Source organism: Achroia grisella, unplaced genomic scaffold (genome assembly GCF_030625045.1).
Source record: "Achroia grisella isolate CSIRO2021 unplaced genomic scaffold, CSIRO_AGI_Agris_v1 utg1080, whole genome shotgun sequence".
Classification (NCBI taxonomy): domain Eukaryota; kingdom Metazoa; phylum Arthropoda; class Insecta; order Lepidoptera; family Pyralidae; genus Achroia; species Achroia grisella.
The window spans coordinates 15259-37294 of NW_026712570.1; the positions used below are offsets into that span (position 1 = coordinate 15259).

General features: G+C 43.2%; 2 pseudogenes; one reads left to right on the forward strand and one right to left on the reverse strand.

Moving 5' to 3' along the window:
• Nucleotides 1-25: 25 nt before the first annotated feature.
• LOC131842358 (transmembrane protein 209-like) lies at nucleotides 26-8898 on the reverse strand (annotated as a pseudogene).
• A 642-nt stretch (nucleotides 8899-9540) lies between these two features.
• Nucleotides 9541-12648, forward strand: LOC131842367 (guanine nucleotide-binding protein subunit beta-5-like; annotated as a pseudogene).
• Nucleotides 12649-22036: the final 9388 nt, after the last annotated feature.

Below are 22036 nucleotides of genomic sequence, written 5' to 3' on the forward strand. Positions count from 1 at the left end.
GCGTGCTGGCCAGCATGTACCTCAATTAATGACGGTCGCGGTCTCGCGGAGAAGCGAGGAGGCGGGCGGCACTCCCTTCTTGCCCCCCCTGCGGCTGTTCGATGGATAACGGCGGCGCGCGCGCGGCGGAGGCGGCGCGGCTGTCGGCGGGTTTTAACGCTGATTTTTTAATCTGTAGTCCGGCTGCCTTTGAAGCTGCAGGCGCGCGCTCCGAAGAGCATTTCGTCTCGGTCAACGTCCTGTAGACCGCGGACTTTTTCAAGCGCCGCCGCTGCAGCGCTTCAACGAAGTGTGCGCGCGCTGCAGGCGTTTATCTTGATCATTGCAGAGAATCGACAGACCTCACGTGGCCGACTGCTGACGAACTGCTCCGCTTTTACGAGTCCCTGTGTAGGACAGCTGCAGCTATCTCTACATACACGTTTATATATCTGTTATTAAAAGTTGCAAACATATATTATTGTGTTTCAGTTTCCGACGATGACGCCCCTAATAATAATTTTAAATTACCTATTATATAATCCATAAGGTAAATTATTAAGAAAATTATTAATTAGTGAATAAGCATATATTGCTGTTGCCACAGTCACTTCACTGTATATATGGATATAACGACTACAAGTTTGTGAACTATTTGGTGGTGATATTATTCTTTTGAAACCTTTAATATTATAGTTATCCATATAAGTTTGTATCATATTGTTATTGCCACCTGTCATACAGTTATACATATTAAATAATTTATTACTCTTATTTTTTAATAAAACTAACAATGCAAATTTCATCACATAATTTTTACTACCTGCATATATATGGATGTTATGTATCACCGAAGTAGTTAAAGTAGCATTCAACCGTCGATTTTATTTACCGAAACTCCTCGTCATGGTGTCTGTGACTTACCCCGATAAATGGTTAATCTAATATTAAAACAAATTTACAACTCAACTTAACAGGTCCGGAGATTGCTCTGTACAAATTAACGAATTATACTATTGGTTTTCTTGGTAGGTTGGTTCTCTGTATACTATTAGTATATGTAAGTTGTACTGTGACTTTATTAGTAGTCGATAGTAAAGTATTAAAGGAAAAACTATTTTATTTTTCTTCGCCTATTAAACAAAAAATTACATAAATAGGGATGTTGGGTTGAAAATAAACAACAAGATACTAGTAAAATAATATATTTACTAATTAAATTTCGCCATTTCTTCATAAAAAATATAATTAGTGTATGCATTTAGCGGTGGGGCAGACATTGTTCTTGGCCTATTATTACTTGAATGCCGATCACCCTAAATCATTGTCTGAGTTGTCAAGCTTTAGTGCATTGAAATAGTTTATGCCGATTGGCCCGCAGAAGGGTGCGAAAAGGTGGGCCCCTATATCCGGCCGATGGCCCGCAGCGGGTGCGGGTGGGCCCCTACAACAATCGGCCGATAAAAGACAATAATGCAGCGGGTGCGGGTGGGCCCATCACAAATCTGAAGTGCCGATGGCCCGCAGCAAGGGATTCGCGGGGGAAACGGACTCACCGGCCGATGGCCCGCAGCGGGTGCGGGTGTGGCCCCTCACCGGCCGATGGCCCGCAGCGGGTGCGGGTGGGCCCCTCACCGGCCGATGGCCCGCAGCGGTTCGCGGGTGGGCCCTCGACCGGCCGATGGCCCGCAGCGGGTGCGGGAGGGCCCGACACCGGCCGATGACCCACAGCGCGGTGAGGCCGGCGGGCCCGAGCTGCAGGCGGCGCACCGCGGGCGGGCGGCGGCGCGCCAGCACGGAGGACCAGCACCAGCAGCGCGTGCAGCAGGTCGTTGCGGCGCCCGCGCCCACCTCCAGCGCCGACTCGATCCGCGCTCACCATCCTCGCGCAGTGCGGCGGGCGGCGCGCGACGCGCTCGTGCCGACCACGGCCCCCGCATCCGCCCCCCGCGCCGCGCCCGCACCCCCGGGGGGCGCGCGCGTCCGACACGCGCGGCGGTGATGGCGCGCGCGGGCGGCCCCGCGGCGGCGGCCAGCTGTCCGTCGAGGTAGGTGGCCACCAGGTGCAGCACCAGCTCGGCGTCGGCGGCGCCGGGGCGGCGCGGCTGTCCGCAGTCCGCGCCGCCGCCGTTCCACTTGTAGGCGCGCTGAGGCAGCCGCCGCGCGCCAGCTCTGCGGACGCACGCACGGTCACGGGGCGGCACGAGTCGAGAGAGAGGTGCACGTTCCGTCTCGGGAACGTTAGAAAATTACAACGATATTCGCTTCTTAATTTGATATTGTACACGAGCCTATTGTGTTTCAGTGTTTCGACAGAATATCGCCCAATTTTAAAACTATATAATCCATATGGTAAATATTAATTAACGATTACATTTTGTTTTATTAATGCATTTCGACCTCATCACCTTGAACCATCTGACACTTAACCTCAAATTCATCTGATCATCTTTCGGCTCATCATGCTCGGCTAGCGAAAACCATTATCATAGGCGGGTGCACCATTCCATTATTGTCAGTAATATACATATATAAAACACTCACATTGATACAAATAAAATCAAACTTATGATTACAAATATTTTGACCTTATCCGTGCGAGGAATCGAACCACCGCGGTTATCAGTTACCACTGCAATAGCCACCGACTTTATTTGGAAGTAGGTTTATAGTAGCACAATAGTAGAGAGCATCTGACCGTGGTAGCGGCGCACGATGTAGGCCTGGTCGGCGCAGGGCTCCAGGTACGGCAGCAGAGCCCGCACTCGCTCGCCCGCCAGGTTTTGTTTAATTATTGATTGTTTAATTTCACAGTCCACGCCCACCTGCACGTTTTTTTTGTCACACACGTCTCCACCACAATTGCCGCGTGAATGTGTATTCTCGCCTAGAGTATGCATATACATACAGACTTTGCTCCGTTCGGACGCACTCTAGTACGCCCTCGAAAAAACGTGTGTAAAAGTAGCTACTGCCACCAAGTGTCATCATTAACTACGAGATATAAAATGAGTACGAGTGTGGGTATGAGTACGCGTGCGTGTGTGTGCGCGTGTGTGTGTGCGTGTACCTGTCCGAGGCGCGCGTCGTGTGTGCGTGTGCGTGTGCGTGTGCGTGTGCATGTGCGTGTGCGTGTGTGTGTGCGTGTGCGTGTACCTGTCCGTGGCGCGTGTCGTGTGTGCGTGCGTGTACCTGTCCGAGGCGCGCGTCGTGTGTGTGTGTGTGTGTGTGCGTGTGTGCGTGTGTGTGTGTGTGTGCGTGTGTGTGTGCGTGTGTGGGTGTGTGCGTGTACCTGTCCGAGGCGCGCGTCGTGTGTGCGTGTACCTGTCCGAGGCGCGCGTCGTGTGTGCGTGTACCTGTCCGAGGCGCGCGTCGTGTATGCGTGTACCTGTCCGAGGCGCGCGTCGTGTGTGCGTGTACCTGTCCGAGGCGCGCGTCGTGTGTGCGTGTACCTGTCCGAGGCGCGCGTCGTGTGTGCGTGTACCTGTCCGAGGCGCGCGTCGTGTGTGCGTGTACCTGTCCGAGGCGCGCGTCGTGTGTGCGTGTACCTGTCCGAGGCGCGCGTCGTGTGTGCGTGTACCTGTCCGAGGCGCGCGTCGTGTGTGCGTGTACCTGTCCGAGGCGCGCGTCGTGTGTGCGTGTACCTGTCCGAGGCGCGCGTCGTGTGTGCGTGTACCTGTCCGAGGCGCGCGTCGAGTCCGTGCGCGGCGAGCGCGTCGTCGGCGGCGCGCATCTCCCGCACGAGCCGCTCCAGGATGGTCACGTGGATCCACTGCACAACACCACACCACATCACACTATATGCACACGCGCCCGGTACACACACCGGGACCTCTTACATGCTGCATTGTCAAAGGTTATTATTATTATAATAAACTGGCTTTTAAAAGAAAAGACAGCCGACAGGGCCGGACAGTACGTGAACATTAATTTCTAAATACGGCCTGTAGCCCAGGGTGGTTAACATTAAATTTTTTTTTCAGTTCCATACACTGTAGGTTACGTATTTAGGCTGCTTTTCAGTTAGTTTCGGTGTAGTGGAATTCTATATTAAAATTTAAATAAAACGACGATGTCTCTCTGTGTTTGTACTGTGTGTGACAACCGATTGAAAGACTTGAACTGACATATAAAAAATGTGTTACAAATATTATTTATTTGGAATTTTTCAAACGGTGATATGATAATGTTTAACGACAAAGAATTGTTAGGAATATTGTGTCCGGTGGTCTGTCGTAATGTCCGTACGCACCAGCCGCAGGTTGAGGTTGAACTGCGTGAGTTTGCGCGGGTGAGCTGCAGGCGGCGCCACAGCTGCGGCGAGGGCGGAGACCCCGCGCCCCCGCCCCCGCCCCCGGCCCCCGCACCGCCGCCCGCACCCTCCTCCGGCGGCCCGCCCTCTGCAACGCCGATGTGCAATTTTCAACTAAATATTTATTTATTTATTTATTTATTTATTTTCGGAAAACCAAGGCTATTTACAAACATAGTTATAAACATAATTAAATGATAACGGCCACTTATAGGTTTCCACGGATAGAAACGTAATATAAAAAAAAAATTACAGTGCTAACACGAGAGGCGTGTTTGTGTTATAAATACTCATAAAATCATATATCAAACAATAACAATCCACTAAATTAAAACATATGCTGAAATTAACAAACAAACATTTTTGAATAATGGAAATGCATATAAGTAACATAGTAGAATTCAATACCTATAACTCAAAGAATTGCCTGCTCATCACGCTCGCCCTCGCTAAAGATATTCCATCGGAAAACAAATCACACATCTAACACCCTACTTAACCTATTGAAGTTATTACTTGCTCGCCACATATAACTGTGTTTGCCTATAGTTAGATGATACAGAAGGTATAGAAATAGAGTGTGTGTAAATCTGCGTGCGTGTGTGTGTGCGTGTTTTGTGTTGTGTGTGTGTGTGTGTGTGTGTGTGTGTGTGTGTGTGTGTGTGTGTGTGTGTGTGTGTGTGTGTGTGTGTGTGTGTGTGTGTGTACCTGTCCGCAGCAGGCGGCGCCGCGTGGGCGGGAGCTCCCCCGCGACACAGCGCGGGCGCGTGTGTGTGTGTGTGTGTGTGTGTGTGTGTGTGTGTGTGTGTGTGTGTGTGTGTGTGTGTGTGTGTGTGTGTGTGTGTGTGTGTGTGTGTGTGTGTGTGTGTGTGTGTGTGTGTGTGTGTGTGTGTGTGTGTGTAATGTGTGCGTGTGTGTGTGTGTGTGTGTGTGTGTGTGTGTGTGTGTGTGTGTGTGTGTGTGTGTGTGTGTGTGTGTGTGTGTGTGTGTGTGTGTGTGTGTATGTGTGTGTGTGTGTGTGTGTGTTGCGTGTAAATGTAACGCGAAAAACACTGCGCGGAAGGGTTCAAATCTAACTTGTTAGTGACGCAGTAGTTGTCTAGTCTATGTAAGCACACAGACTGAATAGCTGCATTATCAGATAGATTTGATATTTTAAAAAAAATTTTCATGTCATCAGCAAAACACAGGAAAAAATTAGAGAAATGAAAGCATTTACTGATGTCATTGACGAAAATAATAAATAATAAAGGACCCAATAATGAACCCTGAGGAATGCCGCTGTGAACATAGAATACCCAGCTTGAAACATAATTATTGACTACAACAGCTTGAGAACGATTATCAATATATGACGAGAACCATCTAAGAAGATCGCCCCTAATTCCTACATACTGAAGCTTAGATAAAAGCAAACAATGATCAATGCGATCGAATGCTTTACTATAATCTGTATAAATAACGTCTACTTGGTGTCCATCATCCATGGCTTCTGTCAAATAGTCATTAAATAGAAATATTAATAATATTAAAATAAGTAAACTTGTAAATTGCCTAAATTGCTTCTTATAACATTGACTATCTGCGAGTGGAAATCCTGTCATTATTTTGACAGGTCCATCCATTTCAGAGATTAGTCGGAACAAACAAAAATTTTCGGTTAAAGTATGACGTACGAGAAAGTAACTAGTGTTCGGAGGCACGTCTCCACCTGAATGGCGACGTATACAACGTGCGTCTCGTGATAACATGATATTCATATATATACATAGGTGACAAACGACCACTAGGTATCGTCATTCCAGTAACTTATATATGTAGAACAAGTTAAAATGAAAAGAGTTGAAATGATATGATAGATCTCGTTACTGTCCCTTTTATAAGTAACGATATAAATAGTGGTGACCGGTCGAGCGTTGTCCACCGACCTGCGTCGAGCGCGGCGAGGTGGTAGTGCGGCGCGGGCGCGGGCCGACCCCCCGCGGCCGCCGGCGCCGCCAGGAACCGGCCGCGGGCCTCGTGCCGCCGCACGTACGCCGCCAGGGCCGCCGGGTCGGCGATGAACTCGTCCCGCTCGGGCCGCGCGGTCGCCGGCGAGTGCGGCGAGTGCGGCGAGTACGACGAGTGCGGCGAGTGCGGCGAGTACGACTGCGGCGAGTGCGGCGAGGACGCGGGGGCGGAGGCGGGGCGCCAGCCGCGCGGCGACAGCGACAGCGACAGCGCTTCCTCCTCCGCGCTCGACTCCACGCTCCGTTCTATGAACGTGGACTCCGCGGTCACGGTCCGCACCGACGAATCTGTACCCACGGTCACCTCCGCTCGTCACACACAAAATAAAAGTTGGGCTACTGTCAGGTGCTCGAAGCCTGTAGCATTGCGACCTACGTAGGTCTATTGTGCTCCCCTTTTTCAAAGTTTTCCGTCGGGGATAAGTATTTTTAAAGCGATGTTTTTATCGAGTCTATACATTCCTGATTCCTTCCTATTTCGTCATATACGTTCTACAGAGTTACATTTTATACCCTATTATTTTCTTTCAAGAATCTTAAAATGCTGTTGTTATTGTTATAAATTCAAAAAGGAATTTCTTTATTGGCCTTGAATCAATATTGTAAAGTTTAAAAAAATCTATATAAAAACTTTGAACTTTATTTAATCATGGATATTTTGAAAATAACTCAAGTTTAAGTTTTCACAATATAAATATGAAAAGCCTACAATGATGTGTATATATTTTTCCATGTAAATATGCCTCAGATGTTCATCATGTTATTTCAAGTGTCCATATCCATTTGCCATTTGATCATTGTTTGCTACCTATGTGGTATAAATAAAAATTTACAACCAGCATTTTTTTAGAAATATACTCAAATACTATTACTAACAATATTAAAAGGAACACAGTAGTAGGGAGTGCACATGGATGGGTTTGTTCTATGTACTTTCAATAGACTGGTCGATGTAATGAGAGCGCACCGAGATGTTGTCGTGAGATGCCCAGCAGGGCGTGCTGTCGCGGCGTGAGCTCGAGAGGCAGGCGCGGCCGCAGCAGCAGCCGCAGCAGGTGCTGCACCAGGTTGGCCCCCGCCACGCCCGCCACCACCACCTCCACATAGTGTAACACCGACGTGTAGCCCTCACATTTGCTAGATCTGACAAAATTCACAACCAACTTAACTAAAAGTCATGCATCATTGTATTAGTTGATTAGGACTAACAAAGGAAGACTTAACACATTTGAGTGGGGCAGATACTAGAACTTGTTCCGCACATTGCCATTTAAAAGCGGGGAAGGTATTAGTACCTGTTTAAAATAAGTAATTTTAAGTGACACAAAGGAAAAATATATAATACATATATATTGTATATTTATTAATAATACATATAATATATATATTTATTACTATGGGTACAAATACCTGCCCCACACATAATGTGTTAAGTCTGAAAAGATCAACCCAAAAAAGCAATATTTTATAAATATCTAAAACTTTTGGGTGAAACAAGATGGAGCAATGACAAGAAGTGGATGCATACTGAACTATTGATATTAGGCTACTACTACTCCTACTATACTGGGCTAATACCAATGCTGAATGAATTGTTTAATTCTGTTTAATAACGGAGTACATACATATCACATGTGTGTTAGTACAGACAGACAGACACACACACACACACATATGTATTATTAATACCTGTCAGCACAGGGGGACTACATTGCCTGATTATCACCAGATAATTTCCCTATTTTATTTAATTTTACACAGGGTAATTTTATACAGATTATGTAAAACAATTACATACATAGATGGTTGGATATTCAACAATATCTATATAGATTTGATAGTGTTGAAATAATCTGTATATATGGTGTCATAACACAATTAGGCACCTACTCAACAACAAATGTTCGATATTAACTGAAACATTTTTAGAGTTTTTAAAATACAGAAAAACAAATTGTAAATAGATAATTAATTTTATGACAACAACAAGCAGTTGAACCACATAGTACTGAAACTATAGACTCACAGATCATATACAAACAATAACAGGACGGCCCCATTCACAATGCTCCATCTCAAAGAGCTAGAACACTTCTTGTTCATATAGTTTAAGTCTATTGTCCGTTGTAGTATGTTACCTTTTTGGGGTTGTGACCTGCAATAAGAAATATTTCAAGTACTTAAGTAAAACAAATTAACGATGATAATAATTCAGAATACATGGTACTTACATCACTATTAATTAAACAGAAAATGGATAAGACAGAAAATTAACAAAGTATAAACCATGGATGCCCACTTGTCACTGTATTATATATTACAGAGGGTTCTACTATTAAGAAAAGATTTAGATCATATTTGATAGAAATTTTCTTCTTTTTCGAGAAACAATAACCGTTAATGCCGAAGCCGGTTACTTTAACAATTAACAAAAATAAATATTCACAACTACTGTAATAAAAAAAAATACACTTGGGTTTTTAAGGTCTCACTGAGCGTTAATTCTGCCCAAGTAAATTGATAATTAATATTTAAATTGAATAGAAAAAAACATTAAACAGTCGATTACATTAATATACAATTTTGAATAGGTTACAACACAGACTAGATTTGTATATATTGGTTATAAGCACAGATAAAGTAAATCAGACAATTATAGTGAACTGTCAGACTGTCAGCTTGCGTCACAGAACACTAATATTCTATGCGTAGTTTGAGATCATACTAAATAAAGTTTATTGATTAAATAATTTTCTATTCCATTCTACATATTTTGTAAGAGCGCTACCAAAGGCAACCAAAGTGCATGAAATCTTACGAAAATATCTGTCTCGTAAAGAGAACTGTTTGATAAAACGTAAAAACTCTTGCTAAAAGCAGGATAACACATTTGTGGAAAAAATATTAATAAAGTGGAAATACTACTATATATCCTATGTAGTTGTAGCTCACTAATGCATGAACGAAATACCTCCTTTGGAAATGATACACTCTATCCTGAAGAGATAAAAACCTTCGCTTCTAAGAATATCCTTAAATTTTGTACCTGACAGGTCTAGGGCGCGAGAGCACAATAGACATATGTCTATCGTAGCCCTACAGAGTCATCTAACAAACACATAAATAAAAAAAAGGCACTGACTTGCTAATTACAAAATTACAAAAAATTAGAAAAAAGTATATACATACAACAGATGTTATAACTGACAGATTGGTATGTTGCGGTTGACTTTGTTGTCAATGTCAAATATATATTTATTTGACATTTCTGGTAATAGTGATATCGATTCAATAATTTCTATACGGTTTATATTTTCTTACTCTTTTTATAGGTTCAAAACTTAATATAAATTCTAATCCTTTAATAAATTAATATCGAGCCGTTAAAAATCGGCATAACAGTACCTCTAGGAGGAGACATGTACTGGCGTCTCTGTTTAATTACAATGCCGTGGTAAAATGGGAGTGAACTGGCAGTGAACAGTGAGTGTTACGAGGCTGTATGCAGGATGGCTGGCGGACACAGCGGTGGCTGCCAGCCCTGAGGAGACGTTAGAGTCACTGTTGCGTGAAGCGGAGGCGCTTAAACAGAAATTGGAGGAGGACACGCAGAAGCTCAACGATGTTACTTTTAATTAGTACAAAGCTCTTACTGTACTTAGTAGCAATATAAATATAATATAAATACAGTAAGATTAAATAATTGAAATGATTTTATTAATAGTCGTACAGTTACATGCTATGTAACTAATGATCTGGTGCAATGAGCTCTACTTTCATATAAAATAATAAAAAAATATGTAAGCAGTTAATTGTCAATATAGTGTCAGGATTGTATTATTGTTCTATAACAAGTTGACATAGCACAAATATTAATTATTACATTATTATTTAGCTATTTTGAGAAAAACATTCTCATTAGGGATGCTCATTTTAATTTAATCTATTTTAACATTGAATGATTCTAAATAGTCCGAGCGGCAATATAAACATGTGTGTGTCATTTGTGATACATACATGTTTTGAGTTCTGTTTCTACATTAATTTGACCTTATTGTCAGTCAGAGGAACTAGTGAGTGTTACAGAAGTCTATAAATGATATGATATGATCCTCATAGCTTACATGTGGTAGGAGGGAGTTGTTGTGTAACTGTGTAGTTGTGTTTTGTGTGCCAGTGTCATGTGTGGCAGAGCGGTTGGAGATTGTAATATAAGATATAGCGGAATTCCATAAACTTCCCCAACCTGAAGCTGCGGCGAGTTCTCAATCTTACCAGGCCAAGGTGCTGTGCTCGGACTGGTCACCAGACAAGCGACACATTGTCTCCTCCTCACAGGTAATCACATCTATTCAATAAAGCATTTATTCATAATTAATACAATAGTAATATTGTGATACTGCACAGTCAACCAGTTTTTCTGTTTGTACTGTATAAATAAATTTATGTAATGTAAAATTAAAAAAATAATACTGTCTGACTTGTACAGGTGTAGGGTGTTCAATTATAATCTATATTTGTTATCCTTATCCATAATACTTTAAAAATATAACTTCAAATAAAATGAAATAGGCTACTTGCCAGATAGTGTGACCGAACATAAGGCCACATACTAAGCTAACTACTAAGCACTGGTATGGCTGCGTTGGCTAAACTATTGACCTTTTTATTATTATTATTATATAATAAAATCAGAATCAAAGATTTTTGTGGTATTGTCTGAAAATAACTGACTAATTATCAATATTTTGCATTTGAAGTCAAGAGGCCAGTAGAGTTTAAATAACATAAAAACAATGTGTAATGCTGCTGTATGTAAGTGAAGTAATAGTTTAATCAACTAATATATAGTTTGTATATGATATTCTGTTAACTTGTCTCATGCAGGCCTGTTCCTACAGAGATAAAGATATAAGACATTTCTTGTAACAGTATTGTAACTTTTCAATGAAATTCTATCCTTTAATATTGTAATTGACATTTTGTATTTCCGGCATAACAGGATGGTAAGGTGTTTATATACAATTTATAATGTTTGGGATGCTGTTCACAGCTACTAAAGAGCACTTGCCATCGCTATGCCTAGCACTTGGGTGATGGCGTGACTATTGCGGAGGCGCCTCCGGGAACATGGTCGCAGCAGATGGTAAGAAGGCAGTCAATATAATATAATATTAGTTTTAAATTTCAGACTTACAGATATTACTGTTCATTGTTTGTCTCAATGTCAATGATTTCGTAAAATAAAAAAATATGTGTAGCCTGATTGTGTTAGCGTTCGGGTGTGGCTCCACAGAGAAAAACATTTTCATTGGACAACAAGGTGACTGAATGATTCCCGCTGGGCGAGGAGGAGCCGGCGTCACGCAAGCGCACGGTGGCCACGCACACGTCCTACATGTCGTGCTATGTTCCCCAACACGGACCGGCAGATACTGACGGGCAGCGGCGACGGCACGTGCGCGCTCTGGGACGTGGAGTCGGGCCAGCTGCTGCAGAGCTTCCAGGCGCACGCGGCCGACGTGATGGCGCTGGACCTGGCGCCGTCCGACATGGGAGACACGTTCGTGTCCGGCGGCTGCGACCGTTCCGTGTGTAAACGTGTGGGACCTGCGCACCGGCCAGGCCGTGCAGGCCTTCGACACGCACCTCTCCGACGTCAACAGCGTCAAGTACCACCCCTCGGGCGACTCGCTCGCCTCCGGCTCCGACGACTTTTTTATTATGCCGCCTTATTCGACAAAGATTTTTGCGCGCGGACCGCGAGGTCGGTGTCTACTGTCTATATATGTATATATATAATAGAATATAATATAATATAATATAATAATAAATGTTCTTTCGATGATTCGTTCGAAGATGAGGTTTCCGTCGCAATAGTGGGATGTACGAATGAGTATACTGCGGCAGGTGGCGCGGTACACGAAAAGAGAGCATCATCTTCGGCGTGAACTCCGTGGAGTGGTCGGTGAGCGGGCGGCTGCTGTTCGCCGGCTACAGCGACTACACGGCGTGCGCCTGGGACGCGCTGCGGGCCGCGCGCGTGTGCGTGCTGTGCGGACACGAGCACCGCGTGGCGCGCGTGCAGCTGGCGCGGGACGGGGCCGCGCTCGCCACCGCCTCCTGGGACGCCACGCTGCGGGTGCGTGCTCTCTCTCTCTCTCTCTCTCCTGTCTCCCTCCCCCCGTGTGCGTGCTGTGCGGACACTGCGCGCCCCGCGTGGCGCGGTGCAGTCCAGGGCGCGGGACGTAATGGCGCTGGACCTCTCTCTCTCTCTCTCTCTCTCTCTCTCTGTCGGGACCTGCGCCCCCCGTGTGCGTGCTGTGCGGACACGAGCACCGCGTCTGACGTGCGGTGGACGGGCCGCGCTCTCTCTCTCTCTCTCTCTCTCCTCCCCCCCGTGGGACGCGCGGAGCTGGCGCTGCGGGTGCGTGCTCTCTCTCTCTCTCTCTCTCTCTCTATGTCTCCCTCCCCCCGTGTGCGTGCTGTCGACGCGTGGCGCGCGTGGGGTTTCCAGCTGGCGGGGACGGGGGCTGCGCGGTGGCGCCACCGCCTCTTCGGCGGGACTCCCACGCGCCGGCGGGTGCGTGCTCTCTCTCTCTCTCTCTCTCGCGCTGCCCCCCGTGTCTGTCTGCGGACACGAGCCCCCGTGTGCGCGCTGTGCGCGGACGGGGCCGCGCTCGCACCGCGTCTCTGGGGCGCGCGCTCTCTCTCTCTCTCTCTCTCTCTCTCTCTCTCTCTGTCTCCCTCCCCCCGGTGCGGGACGGGGCCGCGTGGCGCGCGCCACGGGGCGCCGGGCCGGGACGCCACGCCTGCGGGTGCGTGCTCTCTCTCTCTCTCTCTCTCTCTCTGTGTCTGTCTCCCTCCCCCCCGTGTGCGTGCTGTGCGGACACGAGCACCGCGTGGCGCGCGTGCAGCTGGCGCGGGACGGGGCCGCGCTCGCCACCGCCTCCTGGGACGCCACGCTGCGGGTGCGTGCTCTCTCTCTCTCTCTCTCTCTCTCTCTCTGTCTCCCTCCCCCCCGTGTGCGTGCTGTGCGGACACGAGCACCGCGTGGCGCGCGTGCAGCTGGCGCGGGACGGGGCCGCGCTCGCCACGCTGCGGGTGCGTGCTCTCTCTCTCTCTCTCTCTCTGTCTCTCCCGCCTCCTGTGCGGGGACGCCACGGCGCTGCGGGTGCGTGCTCTCTCTCTCTCTCTCTCTCTCTCTCTCTGTCTCACTCCCCCCCGTGTGCGTGCTGTGCGGACACGAGCACCGCGTGGCGCGCGTGCAGCTGGCGCGGGAGGGGGCCGCGCTCGCCACCGCCTCCTGGGACGCCACGCTGCGGGTGCGTGCTCTCTCTCTCTCTCTCTCTCTCTCTGTCTCCCTCCCCCCCGTGTGCGTGCTGTGCGGACACGAGCACCGCGTGGCGCGCGTGCAGCTGGCGCGGGACGGGGCCGCGCTCGCCACCGCCGCCACCGCCTGCCCGGGACGCCACGCGTGCGCGGTGCGCGGGACGTGGGTGCGTGCTCTCTCTCTCTCTCTCTCTCTCTCTCTCTCTCTCTCTCTCTCTCTCTCTCTCTCTCTCTCTCTCTCTCTCTCTCTCTCTCTCTCTCTCTCTCTCTCTCTCTCTCCCTCCCCCCAGTTCGCTGTCTCTCCCTGTATCCACAACAACGAAAATCTAAAATAATACGTTTTCCCACAGATCTGGGCGTAATAGCGAGATGGACCGTCACCCAGCGCCCCCTCACATTCCAGCATCATCGACTGCAACCATGTGGCGGACAGCTGCGGTCCCATCCGGCCCGTCTGAAGTCGCGTCCGGTCCGTCCGCCGGCCGACCAGTCGCTCTCCACGTGTGAGCGGACGGATGCTACTGAAACCGAGTCAAGTTTTTGTTTCAAATTATCGTCATTATGTTGTGAGAACTTCGTTCATCACACGCACAACACAAGTGTCCGGACTCAAGAAAATGCAGAAAGTCCATTACTGTAAGCCAAATACACACGTGTCCGTAGGTTTATTTAGGCTAACTCACCGTTCTTTGTTAATTTTGTATTGAATGCTATATCCTTAGATTATGTTGGTGATTGAAATGGAAGTTTTAACCAGAGTACTTATTTGGTTTTTTAGCTTTATGAGATCTTGTTACACTTTACATAATTATTGTGGTCGAGTGGCATTGATCAGCTCGGTGTAAGAACATAATCTGAATGCCTGCAGAAAATATCTTTGATGCAATAAATAGTACGAATTGTGGATGATGTTTCGTTTAGCAAACAGTACTCGGTGTGAGCACAGCCAAAGAATTGCCCACTCTGTGCGTGGTGTCGGCCGATGCACACCTCTGTGTTGGTCTGCCCCGTGTGCTGGTGCTCCAAGTACTCGATAATCTGTGTTACGTATATATTGTAATCTACAAATAAATTCCGCCCGAAATCCCGGAGAAATCGTTAATCATTTTATCTCCGCAGAGATTTTAAAATATCTTTAGTAGATGCCTGTGTCACGTAAGGAACCAGGCGCAACATTTCTAGTTTCGAAATATCAGTTCAGGTTTAGGGTCTTCAGCGTTCAGCCTTATTATAGGAAAGCCAGCGTTTATGAAACTACAACTTTCTTCTAGAAGCAAAGTGTATAGGTGAAGACAACTTGTGTCTGGGGCGAGCCCGGCCGCCGCTCTGATCTAGAGACGAACGGTTAAATCGAGTCAGGACATACACGGTGGAAAACGTGCGTTGGCTCACCACGAAATGAGTCACTTAAGTATTATAGATATAGAGGAAAAGATATACCAAAGAAGATTAAAATATGTATCGTGGTGCAGTTCCCATGCATATAGACAACGGTTCCCACTGACCAAAAGGTGCATAACATTGTAGTTGAATAAAATAATGCATCTAGTTAACAATATTAACATTATCCGACGCGATTCTCGTGGAGAATATTATATGAGATTGTTTCTCATTGCATATATTCAATTTCTTTATTGTGAAATACAAATACAGTTGATTTTAATGATAGGATGAACTTAAAAATATTTTAAATTATAAAAAATACATGTAGCCAAGTAGGTATAAAAAATACCTGTGGCCGTTAACCGCAGCTACTTTTTATACTTCACAACATTCATCTCAAGGGCTGGTGCGTTTTTTCCACTGTATATAGGTACTAGGTATGTATAGTTTAGTAGGTATATTTAAACGTCTGTCCCTCAGTATTGATATATTGTTGACAGATGATTTCTAGCAGTAGTGGTACGAGGCGCGTGTGTGGTGTGAGTCGTGTCGGCGGCGGGCGGAGGCTCGGGTCACGTACACACTCGCACGTCACATGTAAGGCGGTTATTGAGAGTTTGTGCTATATTATGAATTGTATATTTGTAAAATAGAAGGTTAACTATTATAAATCTCGGTTGGCATCTATTGCGAACTATAATACTAATGCTATTTACATGTTTCTCTCGATGTGTAGTAGTGCGTGGCACGGCACGTGTCACGTGTCACGTGTCACGTGTCACGTGGTACGTGTTTGTTGTTAGGGATGATAATAGATTACATTCGCCTGCGCCAACGGTTTACGCTGGCACCAGTCGAGGATGATAGAATGAGCCTGAGGTCATGTCGGTTAGCCCAAATTCACCAGGAATATATTATGATGGTTTCCACGGAACACCGCGCGAACGTCAACCTGTCCTGGTAGATAGTGGGTTGCTGTGGGGTCATCAGTCCACATTACTAACAACCTCCCTCACGTGGTATATTGTTATGGTTGCTCCATCTCATGGTTCATCTTGTTTACTATCTTATCTATTCCACAAGCTAGAACGTGGTCCTGAACCACGGTTTACCGTATGCAGACTGCAGTGGAGTCTCAGTGTTTCCGTATTATATGTTTGCCCGAACAAGGAGAACATTACAACTATGAAATACTAGTTCGGCAATGAGTTTAATAACAGAAACGCTTAGAGTTTATCAAACAGGGACTTCTGAATGGTCTGAGCTCTAGATGACACAAGTGAGGCCGGCCCATATTCTTTGAAACGTTTGAAATTGAAACCTAAATTTTGAAGAATAAATCGTAAACGTAAAATCTAACAAGATGTAAAGTCGCTCTGCAGTAGGAGTGGAGCACCAAAGAGATGCGTGTGCACGTGACATATTGTTGTTTTATAATGTTGGCAGTACACAGAGTAGTCGATAATCTGTCTCGGGGTTTGTCTGCACGTTTTATTTACATAAACCCAAAAGCCATTTCATGGATTACAGGTGAATAATAAGTAGACGTCAAGTATTACGTATTGCCTACCTTACGATGCCCGCTCACTTCACTTTAATGACTCTTAGAGTTTTATTATGAATATGGAAGAGTCTCATTTACTAATATAAAAAAGTAAGAAAGCCCAAAGACTTTAGTGTTGATTATTTTTAGTGGTGTGTCTATTTGCGTAGTGGCCGCGGGCAGTGAACACGACAACACCACCCGCCGTTGTGATTTCGGTACAATTATCACTACACTTCAATTTTTAATTCCTACGCGCGGTATCGGAGCCGTACTCGTACTGGAATCATTTATTTTGATATAATGGTTCCTATACTGTCATTCTTGCCTTTACACACACGCTCCTTCACGCGCCAATCGCCATACACGCAGGAAAGAATGCACGTAAATGTAAACAAAGAGAACGAGAAAGAGCGCACGCGCATTCACGCAGTCCGTCGTGCTTCCGCGCCGATGTCGGCCATTTTGTAAGCGACAGTTCATTATTAAAAAATAATTAATTGTCATTACAATATGGCCGACATCTGTTTATGGAGCAACATCATTATTATAGCATTATTGATAATTTATAAAATGTGAAACGTGTCATTGAAAAAAAAAATCATTTGTGTAATGACATGAAATACGCGCGCATTCACGCGAGAAAGAGATGAAAAAAGGATAACAATAACTCATCATTGCGAGCGATGAGTTTTGTGGGCAATGATGAGTTCAATCGTGTAAAGGCAGTTGAGATGAAAAAAAGAGAATGTAAAATTGTTTTTTTGTTAGAGAAATAGTAGCAGAGTTGTTGAATACTACTCTTATTGCTATTATAAGTGACTCATACTCATATAAATGAGTAGGTACATGTGCATCAATTACAATAGGTCAGTGGTGAGTGGTGCGTTACGTGGCCGGTGGTCAGTGGTATGGCCGTTGTCGTGTACACTGGCGTGCTTCGTGTCCTGTCCTATAAGAGTATATATGATGTAGTCTCTGTTGCGTTGCAGTGTAAAGTTCACGTCTCTATGTAAATATTATTTAAGCACGTCGAAGAATGATCTTGTATTTATTTATAAATATGTAGGTATCTAATGATTGCAATGTATGGACATGGCCGGCGCCGCGCCGGCGTAGCGTCGCTCTCGATTAGCTCAGTGTTATAGCCACGTTCTATTAAATTAATAATATACTTAAATGTTTAATGTTGTTTTATTCCATTACCCTTCCACATAAGTTAACCTCTTCACATAACTTACATTTAAGTTCAGTGTAAAGTCAGTTCTCGTTACAACTCCACGTTGAGCGTAAGTATTACTAATAAGCCATGTACTATACTCTCAAAGAAACTTAATAATGTAGTTCAATTATTACATCTGTATACTCACTACTTAGGTACTATAGGAAACAAATATGTAGCGACACCTCATCATATCATATATAACGCTCCAGTGATGAGGTCATAACCCCGCGCTACAACCTTAATACTACAATATTAATTAATTTTGAATTGGAGCACTGACACCTGCAGTAAACAATGTACTGTATTCTCCTGTTTAATTTGTTTTAGTAAATGTTTATAGGTAAACGAGCTGATAGAACTCGGTAGGACAGTAGATACAACGGGATCATAAAGTGCAAAGACATCCGTGGTGTGTTGATACATTGTGTTTTGTTTTAATGGATAAATATGGAATGCTGCACCCACCTGTACTAATATATATACAGGTATACGCTAGCGATGCACCCGTAGCAGATGATATATATGAGCAAAGCCCCTCACTAAACGATTACTTGAATGACGAGCGTGCATGGCAATAGTTGTTCATGCACGGTTTTTTCATTTAAATTTTAGACATAGATATCTATATAAATATATATTGTAAATAATCTGGTTTCTAAAAAAAAAGTAGTACAATTGAGTTTCTTGCCAGTTCTTCTCAATTGGATCTATATGCTGAACTGGACGGTAGGGAAAATTTATAATATAAAATATTTGACGTTCATAAGTGGCTAAAATGTCCTACAAGAATAAACGATTTTTTAATTTGAATTGGAATATAATTTATGGGTCAGCATGATCCTGCGTCCAGAGGTCGCCTGACGATACACTCGATTACTAATTATATCCATTATAGAATTATTAAAATCCTATTTATGTTAACATTCTTAGCAGCAGTTTGCTGCTGGCAGGGCAGAGTTAATACCAGTGTGACGTGACGTCATATCCGAAGAAGATATAATAATAGTAACCCTGGAGAATTCACCGGTTTCATCTAATTCCAAGCTAAGCCGTTAAGCTTGAGTTTGTGTTATGTATATTAGATAACTGATATTTAGGTACAATTTGTTTTCTAAATACATTCTTAGTAATATTATATCTGTGAAACTAGGAATGTTCGTTACGCTTTCACGCAAAAACTACTGAATCGAACATCATGAAATTTTCTACACATGTCCTTGGAGGTATTAGAATGCACATAGGATATTCTTTTTATTAAAAAAACAAATATTTTTATATAAAAAAAAAACAAAATAAAATATCATCATTTCGCTACTTCAGCGCCATCTAGCAGGCAATAATGAAGTTATAAATAAATTAAAATTGATTGACTATGATATCCGATACATATTTAATGGATTCAATGCGAGCGAAGCCGCGGGTAAAAGCTAGTACAATATACATAGAAAACACCCAAACAGATACAAACAATTATACAAATGTTTCTACGGTACGAGGAATAGAATAGAAAATCATTTATTCAAATAAACTTACATTGAAGCACTTTTGAATAGTCATTACATTTTTTTTTAATCTACCGCTCGTTCGGAAAGCTGTCTCATCACAAGAAGAACGAGCAAGAAACTTGCGTGTTGCTCTTTTAAATAATTTTATTATTACTTTACATTTTTAAGTTTAAGTGTGTGAATACAAACCAACAATTAGCACTAATTCAATTAAATACTCAAATAGAAAAAATATTGAATATATAACCAACTGGTTAAACAATTAATAAGAGGAAATCAGTCATAGTGATTAGAGCAGACCAGTCCCTACAAGCAGCACCCGTTCACGAGTATGTCGGATGAGCCAGCCATCACTGCGCTCGACCATATTTTAGAGAGCTCAATAACCCGACCCACCACGCCGCCACAAATCTGGACATTTTAGCGAGCATGACTACTCAAAACACTAGACCACGTCAAAGCTACTCACAATTGCCATTTGATAGTTATAGTATTCACATTTTACATAAGAATGCATGCGGCAATCGATACAAAAACCGCTACGCTTTTATATTTTTAAAATCAATCAATTAAATCAAGAAAGCAATGAGAAAATAAAATTATAACGTTGTATGCTAACAAACTAATTATTTACTTGATACGTTGTCATCTATGAAGACGTCTATCCTGTAATAGGCTTTCTTACATAAAAATTGTTTAATATAAGATTTGAATTGCCTCTCTGTCAGATTTAATGCAGATTCTGGCAGTTTATTATAAAATCTTATGCAATTACCATAGAATGAATTACTGATTTTGTGCAGACGGCATTTAGGTAAAATAAGCTTATTTATATTGCGTAAGTTTGTACTTGTACAGTTTTTGAGTTTTTTAAAACTCTCTAAGTTCTTCCGTGTATACATGATATTTTCATAAATGTATTGTGAAGGACTCTGAGCAAAACCGTTAGACTATCGAGGCCTCAAGTTGTGAAAAGTGTAAACACAGTGGGTACAGGTTTGAACGCTCGCCGTGGTGAAACAGCAAATAAAACAACAGGTGTAATAATGATTTGATTTATTTCATAATTTAACAACTGTATACATTAAAAAATCATCACACTATGTAATGGTCACAAATATAAATACAATAGTGAGCAGCATATTACCTACAAACATACACGTGTAAAATTAGACACTATACTCACTTACATTTAGTTGTTTGTTCATTTGCAAAGTGCGAGTACGATTCGGTTCAGTCTAATTATTATAAAATGCAAAATATATATATAACAAAATGAATCTGTCTTTTAGTTAGAATACAGAGCGGGCGTGATCAGTTGTTACCACCCACCGTGACCGTATGAGGGGGCATCCATAAATTACGTGAGCTGTTTATGAGGGAAGGGGGTCGAGTCAAATCTAATCTAATCTTACGTTGGAGAGAGGTCAAATTAAAAAAAACACCTTACGTAATTTATGGACGCCCCAATTATGTACGTGTCATAGTAGGTACACAACGTAATTAACTTTAACAATACACAGCTTTACGTTAATAGCATAGAATGCGTGTGATATGTTCACGTAATTAGAGTATGTGCTCCGTAAGTAATCTCTCGTGGCCATAAATAGCTATACATAAATTAATAACAACAATAAAATAATATTGCGTCAATCCATCACCTTGTACCACATTGGTATAGGTATAAATTCTCATACCTCACTTCGATCACTCGGCATATACATAATTATAGTCTGTGTACTGCTACTACTAGTTATTCTAATCCCGGAGACAAATTTGACACTTACGATGTTGCCAGGTTTTTTTTTTCAGAAATAATGTGTCATTTAAACCGCATTTACACAAAAGTAATAAAGTATCAATAGGTATTCATAAATATATAGTTATTGTATTTTTCACTATAATAAAGACTGCCTTTCTATAAAATAAATTACCTTTTTGTAGTGTCATATATCATAAAACAAACACCTATTAAAAATTTTAGGTATGAAAGAAAAAAAAAAGTTGGTTTGTAGCTTAATACTGTAAAAAATACTATTTGCACGGAAACGACAAAAATATATTTTTATGCTGTATAACGCGATCAGAGTAATGGAACCACTAGTACATATACGTAAATTTTAAAATTTTCTTGTGGAAACGTCATTATTAGTTTTAAAGCTTTATTAAAACTAATGTTTAAATAAAAGTTTCCGATTAAACAAATTGGTATCGCAGGTACACCACTACCCCGCTGTAGGTGGTAACATTATTTGGAAATTTGACATTTACACCCGTCAATTTAGTCTCCGGGATTAAGAAACAGACTATAGTAGTGATGCTGCCTATTACTTAATACGTTTTAGGCCAATGTTTCCCAGCAAGTGTTGAACATTATGTTCAATGCTCATATCATACAGGCGCCACCCTCTTCACACCAAGTAGCTCCAAGACGCACCAATCCAATGTGTATTTTAAAGTTATACTTTTTAATAAGTTTTATACTAGACTACAAACGTTTGGATGAAAAATATGCAGAAATACAAATGTATTGCTTACTTTTGTACATATTGCAAGTGCTGGTAGACAGTGTTTGCTTCGTTGTGCCATTTTTATCATAAAATTATGGATAATGTGACATCACTTTCTACTTTCATGGCATTAGAGAGCAAATCACTTAGAATTGGATAAGAAGATTCTATTTTTTTAAATCCTCAGTTTATGTACCTTAGCAATGAGGTACAAGAAAGGAAACATTGTCATTGGGAG